The sequence below is a fragment of the Miniopterus schreibersii genome (assembly GCF_964146895.1).
Source record: "Miniopterus schreibersii genome assembly, chromosome: 1".
Lineage (NCBI taxonomy): Eukaryota > Metazoa > Chordata > Mammalia > Chiroptera > Miniopteridae > Miniopterus > Miniopterus schreibersii.
The window spans coordinates 168738100-168749156 of record NC_138101.1 but is presented as its reverse complement, the minus strand read 5'-3'; positions in this window follow the sequence as shown (position 1 = coordinate 168749156).

The window sequence follows — 11057 nt, the reverse complement described above, 5'->3', positions numbered from 1 at the left end:
GGGGGGTACAGGTTAACCCATAACAGTGTGTGTGTGTGTGTGTGTGTGTGTGTGTGTGTGTGCGCGTGTGTGTGTGCGTGCGCGTAGGGTTAGGGATGTTACATTACAGAAGAGACGGGCAAAACACTTGCAACTGAATATTTAACCATTTCAATTTTCGAAGTCCCTCCGCCATGCCATCGGCTGGGAACTTCCTGGGGTGTCTCTCCCCCAGCCTCCAGCCGTGTTGCTGGACCCTTCTGGCCCTCTTCTTGACCTCTCCCTAATTCCTCCAGGTTCCTTCAGTGACAACTCCAACAAGATGAGGTCACACCGGAGAAGGGTGGGCCTCTAATGCAATATAACCAGCGTCCTTATAAAAAGAGGAAATTTGAACACAGACACACACACAGGGAGAACACGTGTAAAGAACAGAGTTATGCTGCCACAAGCCAAGGGAGTAGCAGAAGCCAGGGGAAAGGTCTGCAGCAGATCCTTCCTTGTGCCTTCGGAGGAAGCACAGCCCCACCAACACTTGATATCAGACGTCTAGCTTCTAGAACTGCGGGGCAATCAATTTCTGTTCTTTAAGCCACCCTGTGTTCCTGAGTTACAACAGCCCCAGGACACCACACACACACATACCCCATTGCCCAAATCCTCAGGAAAGTCTGCAGCATGCACACAGCCGTGAATAGCGGCGCTCTGGGTGTGTAAGGGGCACAGCAAGCAGGGACTATATGAAAAGGAGCAGGGCATGCAAGAGGCAGAACACAAAGTGGAGACCAAGAAAGCAGTGGACGAGAGACTAGTGGCCGAGGGAACACGGGCTCCTTCCGTATGTGCCAGCAAGAATTCTCAGAGCTACTGAGAAAGGATGTGGCCTGCCCAGCAGGGATGGAGATTTGAGGCACTTACTAAATCATAAAGGAGCAGATGAGCTCAGCAAGCTGGGGAAGTTGGAAACATCTAGTGGCTGACATCTGGCCCACACGACTAATGATGTCAAGCGGGTGTCTCCGCTTCCCACCTTCAGTGAGTGGTATGTAAGTCACGAGCAATTAAAGGAGACTGGCTCACCGCCCCATCCCTGAAAACAGCAGTCCCGCCACAGTCCCGGCTGCTCTGTCCTTGGCCTGATGCTCATTAACCCCCGCGCAGCGATAATGACTTTGCTGCTTTGTGGGCTTTAGGGGTAAGGGAAGAGATGAACTTGGTTTAATGCCTGCTGATTCCTAAGACACAGGGGCCCTGGCCTGCCTCTGGTGCAATGCGTGCCTTTGAGTCCGGAACGATTTCTATTTCCTCTCCAGCAAAAGGAGGTTGCTAGGGAAGTCCAGCTACATCCAGAGACAGAGACCTAAGGAAGGAGCATGTACATTGCCTCTCAGTTCTCCCCGTTTAGCTCCTCTGCAAGCAAGCTGTTGCCAAAAGGCATTAGAGCTGCTGCTGATTCCTATCAGATGGGAATTACTCTGAGCACAGCTAGTGTTTGTGAAGGGCTGCCTGTCCCAACGTTAGGCATTAACTGGGTGCAAAAGTCAATCAGCAGCCTTCCACTCCTCGAGGAGTGGGTAGTCCAGAAGGGTTTGTAACCCATGAAATATTGGACAAGTTAAATGAAATACTGGGCAAACTGGGCAAAAAATGGCATGGAGAAGGGTGGGCCTCTGATGCAATATAGAGGTTTTTAGCAGAAGAACTGTCTTAGCTGTTTCTTGGGAGATCAAAGAGGGCTGCACACAGAAGGCTGCATCTGAAGTCTAGGAAGAATTTCCAGGGCAGGGAATCCGAAAGTGATATTTCCAACTGATGGAACTGTGGGAGCAATGATAACTTAGTGCTTTTTCAGAGCCTGGAAGCGCAGTTTGGAAACTGAAGACGGAGAGGTTTTATTATTTATTATTGTGTTTACTTTTTTTAAAAAATTTCATGATCAGGAATTTGTACTTTATTCTAAACACAGTGGGGAAGGCAATGCAGATTTTGCAAGGTGATCTGTGTTCTAGATGTGTATCTGCAGTTTACAGACTCAATCAATAATGAATGCCCTTCTTATAGGCTCAGCACTCTGCAAGGCACCATAAGGCCAAAAGGAAGACCACAGTCCTTACTCTAAGAGGTTACAAAGGAAGAAATAATGCACAGACCCAGAGTCCAAGAGAGAGCTGGGGAAGAGCATCAGAACTCAGAAACGGAAAGTCAAGCAGGAGAGGCTTAATGAAGGGAGTGAGCTCAGCTGAGCCATAAACAAAGTTTAGGATTGGAATTGCAGAAAGAAGGAAGGCGTACATTCTGGGATTGAGCAGGAGGAAGTGGGACAAAAGCAGCATGAACCAAGGCTGCTGGGGCAGTGAGCTGGGGGTCCTGGGAATATTGGCCTGGGGTAGGAAACTAGAGAGTGTGAGCAAAGCCCTAACCTCATAAGTTTTGCAGACAGTACCACCCAGGATTCTGTATCAAAGCCATTGCCTTTCCCCAAACCAATGTAGAGATCAAGGCTACACAAGAGTACCCAGTGTAGTCACTCTTTCCAATACAACCAAATCTAGAGCTGCAACCAGAAAACTGCGGATTCCAACCTGATGCTAAAGCACATTTTGTTCCTTTGGGGAAACAGCACGAGTTCATCAGCCTGGAAAGTGCTCAAATGTTCTTGAAGCCGGTGTCCAGGAAGTTGTAGGTGAGTGCCTGGGCTCTAGCAGGGACCAGAGGAGATTATGACACAAAGCATAAAACCAGTGTGCCCCAGGCAAATCCTGCACATATACTGAAAACAGAATTCTCCCACCTTAGTAGCACTGAAAAAAGAATATTCTCCTATGTAGGAGGTGCGGTGGAATCTGGGAAAATCCTAAGGTTGAATCCCGGTAGCACTACTCACCATATGACCTAATTGTTCTGAGCTTTAATTTCCTCACCTGTAAAATGAGGATAACAGCACCTGCCTCACAGTTCTGACATGAAGATGGAGCGAGATAACAGAGGCAAAGCTCCTCGCATGATAACTGGCATTGACTAAGCCCTGGGTGAACACTGGTTCCTCTTCTCTCCTCCCATTGGTCTCAGGTTATAAAGCCAGATCAAGAGGGTTGGTGTAATTTTTGAGAAACTAACCAAAGGACTATGATGCTAATAAGGGTTGAAGCCTCAGACTACATTAAAGGTCTCCAGGGCATTGGTAATGCGCCACTTCGGACATGGCTCTAAGGGTTGCGTCTCTTCCAGATGTCACAGCTTGATGAACGCTGCCTCCCCATCACACTTGGGCAGCAAATGGCGAGAGAGGATCTATAATAGGACGCTGCAGAGGCCAGCACAGCGCCCTGAAACGCTGCCTCCGGCCCCAGCTCTTGCAGGACAAGAGCCAAGAAGAGGTGACCGAGGGTCCTGAAATAGTTTCCAAGGTTTAGCTAACGCAGGAGGAACAGGAGCAGAGAAGGCAAAAGAAACACTCCTAAGATGAGTAAAGGAAAGTCCCGCATGTGGAACACGGCCTGGTGCCAGGAAGTCAGAGCAAGGTAATAATCCAGCTTGAGAGGCAGCCAGAAGACTTAAGGTAGCTCAGTTACAGCGTGGGCCTTAGGCAGCCCAGCGGGCAAAGACACAAAAAATAGCAGGTAAAAGATGAATCAAGCGATTTAGCAAGTCAGACTGAGAATCTATCGATTGCCAAGTCTCGATTCCTACGAGACACTTTTCCCTCTGTCCCTTCGCTTCATTTCCACTGCCCTTGCCCTAATTCAGGCTCGCGTTACCTCCTGCCAGCTCAGGGACACCTTAATTTTCTATATATACAACTCTCATCAAGTTCCTCACGGCTCATCAAATAAAATCTAAGTTTCCTAGCGTGACATTCAGAGCCCTCCACAGTATGACCCCTGTCTTAAATGGCCGGTTCCCTTTCAGGATCCTTATATTTCAGCCCAACCAAAATAGACACTCAGACCTCTCCGTCTCTCCGTTTCAGTGTCTTTGCTTGAGCTGTTGTTTCCCAGGGATTCTCACATACCCTTTGCACTTGTTTCCCAAGGCTGCCATAACAAATTACCACAACTTGGGTGGCTTTAAACAACAGATTTATCTTCTCACAGGATAAAACCCACAGGTCCAAAATCAAGGTATTGGCAGTGTTGTTCTGAGGGAGAATTTGTTCCACGCCTCTCTCCTAGCTTCTGACGCCAGCAAATAATCCTCGTTCTTCTTCCAAGTAATTCTGCCAATCTCTGCCTGCGTCTTCAGGTGGCCTTCGTCTCTCTGTGTGTCTGGGTCTCAAATCTCCCTCCGCCTTTCTCTTAGGACACCTCTCATTGGATTTAGGGCCTCCCCTGAATCCAAATGATCACATCTCAAGAGCCTTAACTGAATTACACCTGCAAAGGCCTTGTTTCCAAATCAGGTCACATTCGCAGGTTCTGGGTAGATAGATGTGTCTTTTGGAGGGGCCACAATTCAGCCGCTACATTCTTTAAGACTTTGCTCTATCGCTGCCTCCTCGGTGAAGTATGACCTGCTGTCTGTCTATAGGTAGTAATCCTTCCTGCCTACAAACTGCCGAGACATTTCACTGAATTCTACTTGGCATTACTGTGTGTTTGCACGCAGGACTCATCTTTGAGTGAGTCGCCTGACTTCCACAGACCTTGGATTCCTCATCTTTGAGACTGAGATGGTAATTACATCTACTTATAGCATTGTTTCGATAAAAAGATGCTTTCAGGGACTTAAAACAGTGCCTGCACATAGTAAGTCATCAGTCAGTGCTGTATTATTGTTATCTTAATTATTGTTGTTGGGTTATCTTCTCCCCTACTAGATTGTAAGTTCCTCAAGGATAGGCATCTCTGACTCCTCTGTGGTATCTAAGGAGTGTCTTGCACAAGTCATGGATGAAGGACCAGGTGAGGGGGAAAATGACGCCTGTGTTGTCTTGAAATTAAATAGTGAACTCAGAGACATGTCGGGAAATGTCATAAAGAGAGGGAACCCTCTATCCAGCCCTCCACCAGCAGCGAAGTGCTCGGGTCTTCCCCAAGGTGAAGAGTCTCTTCTTAGTCACTCCTAAGATATTTCTGCCAACAGTTACTCCCTTTGACTTACAAGAAGCACAGCTTGGAGACTTGCCACTCAGGGGCCCTTCTGAGTAAGTATAGCATGTCTAAGGGAGGATTCATTTTGATAAAGAACTTCATTTGTGGACTTGTCATCATGGTAATTATGTCTTGTTATTTCTATTGTTCCTCCTAGCACCGACTTGACTGTGAAATTGAAAGGAAATCGGGGAGCGGAGGGGCTGACTCCTGGTTTAACAGAAGAATGACTCAGTGGCCCTGGGGAACCTTCTGGCAGGAACTGGGTAGGTGTGCTGACTCACCTTGGCCGCCTCCCAAGGGTTGCTCCCTCAAGGCCTCTCAGGGGTTGTAGAAGCCTTTCGTGGTCCTGCTGCTTTTTCCCACACAAGCCCGTGGCCTATTTCGTAAAGTTGCCTTGTAAAGGGCCAAGACTCTTGACGGATGGTTCTGTGTTTTGTTTTAGAATACTCTGAAATTTTCTAAAAGATTTTCACTGTTAGAAATGAGGACTGGTAGTCATTCCCACTCGGCTGCAGATAATATTCCTAGCCAGCCCACCACCACTGACTGGGCACTTGTACCAGGAGCTCTACTGATTATCTCATGTGACCCTACCACTGCTCTAGGGGAGACCAATATTTGCTCCATTTCACTGGGGAGAAAGTTAAGGCTTACAGATATGAAATAACTTGCCTAAAATCACAATCCTTGTGTGCAATTAAGCAAATATTCAAACTGAGGCCTAACTTCCACGCTCAGGCTCCTAACCACTATACTCCACTGCCTCCTGCATGCATCCACACAGTGGAAAGGCAGCTCTCTCTCCACAACTGCAAAAATGAGGCGCACTCAATATTGAAGTAGTGAATGAAATTAATAGTCTTCTTCTGACATTTCCCAGGTTAGAAACATTGAGGCAGACCCTTCACAGGTGGGTAAACAGCTGACATCTCAGAAGTTATATTTGATTTTGCATAATAAATGTATACGTGTTTCAAGTTCCCACAGACTATCAGAATTAAATTTTTAAATGTTAACTCTTGGGGAGGAAAGATGGTGTTGGAGAGTCATTCCTGACTTGACGCTAATTACACAGCGTGCAAGAGCTGACATGTACAAAGATTCCTATCTTAGCGAGGTGTGTACAGAGTGGAGCTCAGTGAGAAGACAGAGCTGAAATCCTTATATGTACTTCCCCAAGCAAATATTGTAAAACCTGATCTGCTGTGTGTGGCTTGGGGCGGGTAGTCATCAGGGCTCAGACTTCCCTGGAAGTGTTCAGTTTGGGAAATGGCAGAGCCACTCTGTCCTGCCCAGAATCAGTACTGAGGGATTCGGCTGTTTCCATGTAGTAACAGTTGTCCAAACTATGCTCATCAATCAATAACACTTTCTATTTGTAATATGTTTTTAAAATAATGTATTCTTTCTTGTAGAAACTCTCTGATAGTAGATGTCCACATGGAAAGAAAATAATAGGCATTAAGTCAAAAGGAGAAAAAATAAACGTGTGATTTTAATTCTTGTCTTTAATTTTTTTTTTAATCCTCACCTGAGGATATTTTTCCATTGCCTTTTTAGGGAGAGTGGAAGGAGGAGAGAGAGAGAAACATCAATGTGAGAGAGACACATCGATTGGCTGCCTCCCGCACGCACCCCAACCAGGGCCGGGGATCGAGCCTGCAACTGAGGTATGTCCCCTTGGCCAAAATCGAACTCGGGACCCTTCACTCAGTGGGCCCGCACTCTAACCACTGAGCCAAACCGGCTAGGGCTCTTTAATTTTACATGAAATTGAGCCGTTTTCCTGGGAAAATTAAAATACAGCAAGGCTCAGCCGGGTGTGGCTCAGCGGTTGAGCATCGACCTAGGATCCAGAGATCGAGGTTCGATTCCCAGTCAGGGCACATGCCCGGGTTGTGGGCTCGATGCCCAGCAGGCGGCATGCAGGAGGCAGCCCATCGATGACAACTCTCTCATCACAGATGTTTCTCTTTTCCTCTCCCTCTCCCTTCCTCTCTCTAAAATCAATAAAGATATATTTTTTAAAAAATACAGCAAGTCTTTTTTACATCCAGTGTACAGTGCCACCTAAGGAAAGTGGTAGGATCATGGGGGAGGCTCTGTGGCGCCATTGCCATTCAAGATTTTCAGCAGACTGAGGTTGGAGAGCCAAAGCTTTAGTGACTAAGAAGGTAATTTTTGATAGTGCTCCCATGCCTTCTTGATTAAGCCATTACACAGGCTCCTTCCCAGATGCTGACATTTGTGCTCCACAGCCACTGAAAGGGGAAAGGATAAGTTATTGTGAGATATTTTTATTTCAAATGATTACTGAAAGGACAAGAATTCATCAAATTTTGATCTAGACAAGACCTTCGAGCAATGCTCAAATCCACCTCCATAATCTTGTGTTTGAAATCCCTGTCAGGAAACTGACAGCTCAATGTAGAGATTCATCACAATGAATGGCCATGGCTCCTAAGAGAAAGAGAAGGCTGCATCTAGCAAAATTGCCACCAGGTTAAAAAATGTTCTGTCCTCACACGGCCTCAAGAAACCTAATTACATTTACGCAAATTCTTGCTTTTCAGCTTTTCCCTAGGCAGCAAAATTGCCCTTCACATATGACGCCAATCAAGGTAGTAATAATGTGGTTACTCTACAAATACTTTTGGTTGGTTTACCCACTATAATTTGAATCTTTCTATAAATATGTACAAATATATTTGCATGGATTGGCACAGTGACTAATCCTATTTACTTTTGGAAGTACCCCCGGATCTCCTGCCACAGAGAAATAGCTGCTTTTTATTTTAACATCTAAAGGATGCATGGACCCCTTTGTTCTCTGGCTCCAAAAGCTGCTTGCTCCCCAAAGCAGATTATTTCCTTTACGGAGGGGAAATAGCGCCCCCTAGTGAAACAATGTTTCCCAACATTCCTTCAACACTGACATTCCATTTCGGTTTTTCTTGCCAGAGAATCTCTGGGACCAACATTGGTGCGACTGCATTTTAGAGGCTAAGTCCCAGTGCCTAGGCCCTATGAGCTTTTTAAGGGCCAATAAAATTTAAAGCTGAGAAAAATGACTGGCTCCAAAATTTCTTTATTCCAAAACTGAAATTAGTAAATTTGATTAAATATCTGCAAAACGTGATGTGTCAACAATTCACCTTTTTTTTTTTTTTTTAATACTCACCGGAGGATATTTTTTCCATTGGTTTTCAGAGAGAGTGGAAGGGGGAGAGAAGGAGAGACATTGGTGTGAGAGAGACACATCAATTAGTTGCCTCCTGCATGCACCCCAACCAGGGCCCGGGATTGAGCCTGCGACCAAGGTACATGCCCTTGGCCGGAATCAAACCAGGGACCCTTCAGTTCTTGGGCCAAGGCTCTAACCACTGTGCCAAAACAGCTAGGGTGCAATTCAACTCTTAAATAGTTATATATAAATAATATTTAATGTGGGCTCATTTTAATATTTTCTATGATGAGAGACAGGGCCTCTTAAAATAGAGTAAAAGCCTGTTTTCCATAGAGTTGACCTCTCATAAAGACTTCACGACCATTAACGGTCCAACCACATCCTGACATTACTCTTTAAAGATATTAAAAACAATACTTTATATGTGTAAAGTGCCTGGTAAAAGTTTATACATACTCCCATTCAACTAATTTAATTTTTTTTTAATATATCTTTATTGATTTCAGAGAGAGGAAGGAAGAGGGAGAGAGAGCTAGAGATAGAAACATCAATGATGAGAGAGTCATTGACTGGCTGCCCCCTGCACGCCCCCGACTGGGGATCAAGCCCACAACCCAGCGTGTGCCCTGACAGGGAATCAAACCGTGAGCTCCTGGATCCTAGGCCTACACTCAACTGCTGAGCCACGCCCAGCCGGGCTTAATCTTTTTTTTTTAATTTATTGATTTGAGAGAGAGGGAGGAGAGTGAGAGGAAGAAACATTGATTTGTTGTTCCACTTATTTATGCATTTATTGGTTGATTCTTTTTTTTAAATATGTTTTTATTGGTTTCTTTTTAGAGCGAGAGGGAGGGAGAGGGAGAAAGAGAAATAGAAACATTCATGAGAGAGAAACATCAACATGGATCAGCTGCCTCCTGCACTCCCCCTACTGGGGATTGAACCCGAAACCTGGGCATGTGCCCTAAATGGATGGGTGGGACGCTCAACCACTGAGCCATGCCTGCTGGGCTCATTGGTTGACTCTTATATGTGTCCTGACTGTAAATCGAACCCACAACCTTGGCATATCAGGACGATGCTCTAACCAACTAAGCTACCAGACCAGGGCTATTCTCTCTCTTAATGTTAACTAATTTGGGACCTTAATTTCTGCAAAATCCTTCACAGCAGCACATCGTAGATTAGTGTTTGAATAACTGGAAGAAGGTGTGTATGCATCAGGGGGCAGGAATTTGGGGGCCATCTCAGAATTCCACCTACTACAAATGAGACACTTTATTAGTCTATGTATTAGCTTGCTGGGAATAGCAAAATACCACAGACTGAGTGACTTAAACAACAGAAATGTATTTTCCCACGGTTCTGGAGGCTAGAAGTCCAAGAGAAAGGCATCAGCAGGTTTGGTTTTCCCAGACATCCTCCTCATCTTGCAGATGGCCACCTTCTCACTATGTCCTCACATGGCCTTTTTCTCTGAGTATCTCTTCTTTCTCCCATCTTTCTCTCTGTCTCTCTTATTATTAGGACACCAGTCATATTGGATTAGGGTTTCAACATATGCAACGTATAAACTTGCAGGGAGGAGGGCACAGTTCAGTCCATTAACAGCCTAACAACAAAACTAAGAGCTAATATTTGAGCTGCTAGGCAGGTACTGTGCTAAACATTTTTTGCGGGCCATCTCATTTAACATAAATCATTAAATTATATATCATTATAACCATTATGTTTATAAAAATGTTTACTATTCTTGATTAGAAATTCTGTAGGATTTTTTCCGTTATCTGACCCTTAGAGCGATGTGTCTCTACTACTATCATGCTCCATTCCCAGTGTATTTTCATTCACCAGTTAAGTTTTATTGATCATCCATGAGCTTGGTACTGAGACACAAAGATGAATAATCAATATTCCTGCTCTCAGAGAGGAAAGGCATAGTTTTACACGTGTCTCCATGTACATTTTGAATTATCTTACATTAAAATATCAGTTATATTTATGGAGCCATTCTGCACTTTTAAGCTCTTATGAAAGCTGAGGCACTGAAAATTAAAATAGGGATTTCAAGAAAAAGGAAACTCCTGTGCATATCTGGTCTTCCTGAGGTGCCTCAACCCTAACAGTGCAGCGAGCGACATTCTTCCCTATGTGGCTTTCGCCTAAAGTCTCTGTGATGGGAGGAAAACCAGCCTAGGATTTGAAGGTGAGAAACGATCATAACATAAAAGTAGTACTTCTGGCTAGGTAAGGTGCCTCAAATTCCACTCATTCTGCTCAAGAGATTAAAAAAAGAAAATCCCTTAAAAAAAAGAAAAAGAGAAATCCTTTATTTTTCTCACTGTCCAACCCACTCACTTTTAACGCTGCCGACACGGAGACCTCCTTCAGGAGGCAAAGGCGTTTGCAAGTCCTGAAGGAAGTGTCCCCAGGTCTGCAGGCCGAGCCCAGCCGCGTCTCAGCTGCGCACGGAGCGCGGCGGCGGCGCCCAGCAGGCAGCCTCTCCAGGCCCCAGCCCCTGTCCTCTGGCTAGTGGCGGGGGCCGGGGGGTGGGGGGGTGGGGGGGGTGGGGGTGGGGGGTGCATGTCCTGCATCCCCTCCCTGGCTCATCACGCATTCACTGGCACCTTCTGCGGGAGCGTGGACTGGGCGGGGGCTGAGTCCGGCCCCACCCACGCGGGGCCACCAGACCCCCGGCCCCGCCCCGCCACGTGCGGTTGCGGGGCTAATAAATGGTTTGCGCGCCCCGCGCGCCTGGTCGAGCTCCGCCGTAGCTCGACCCTCCCGGGGCCTTCCCC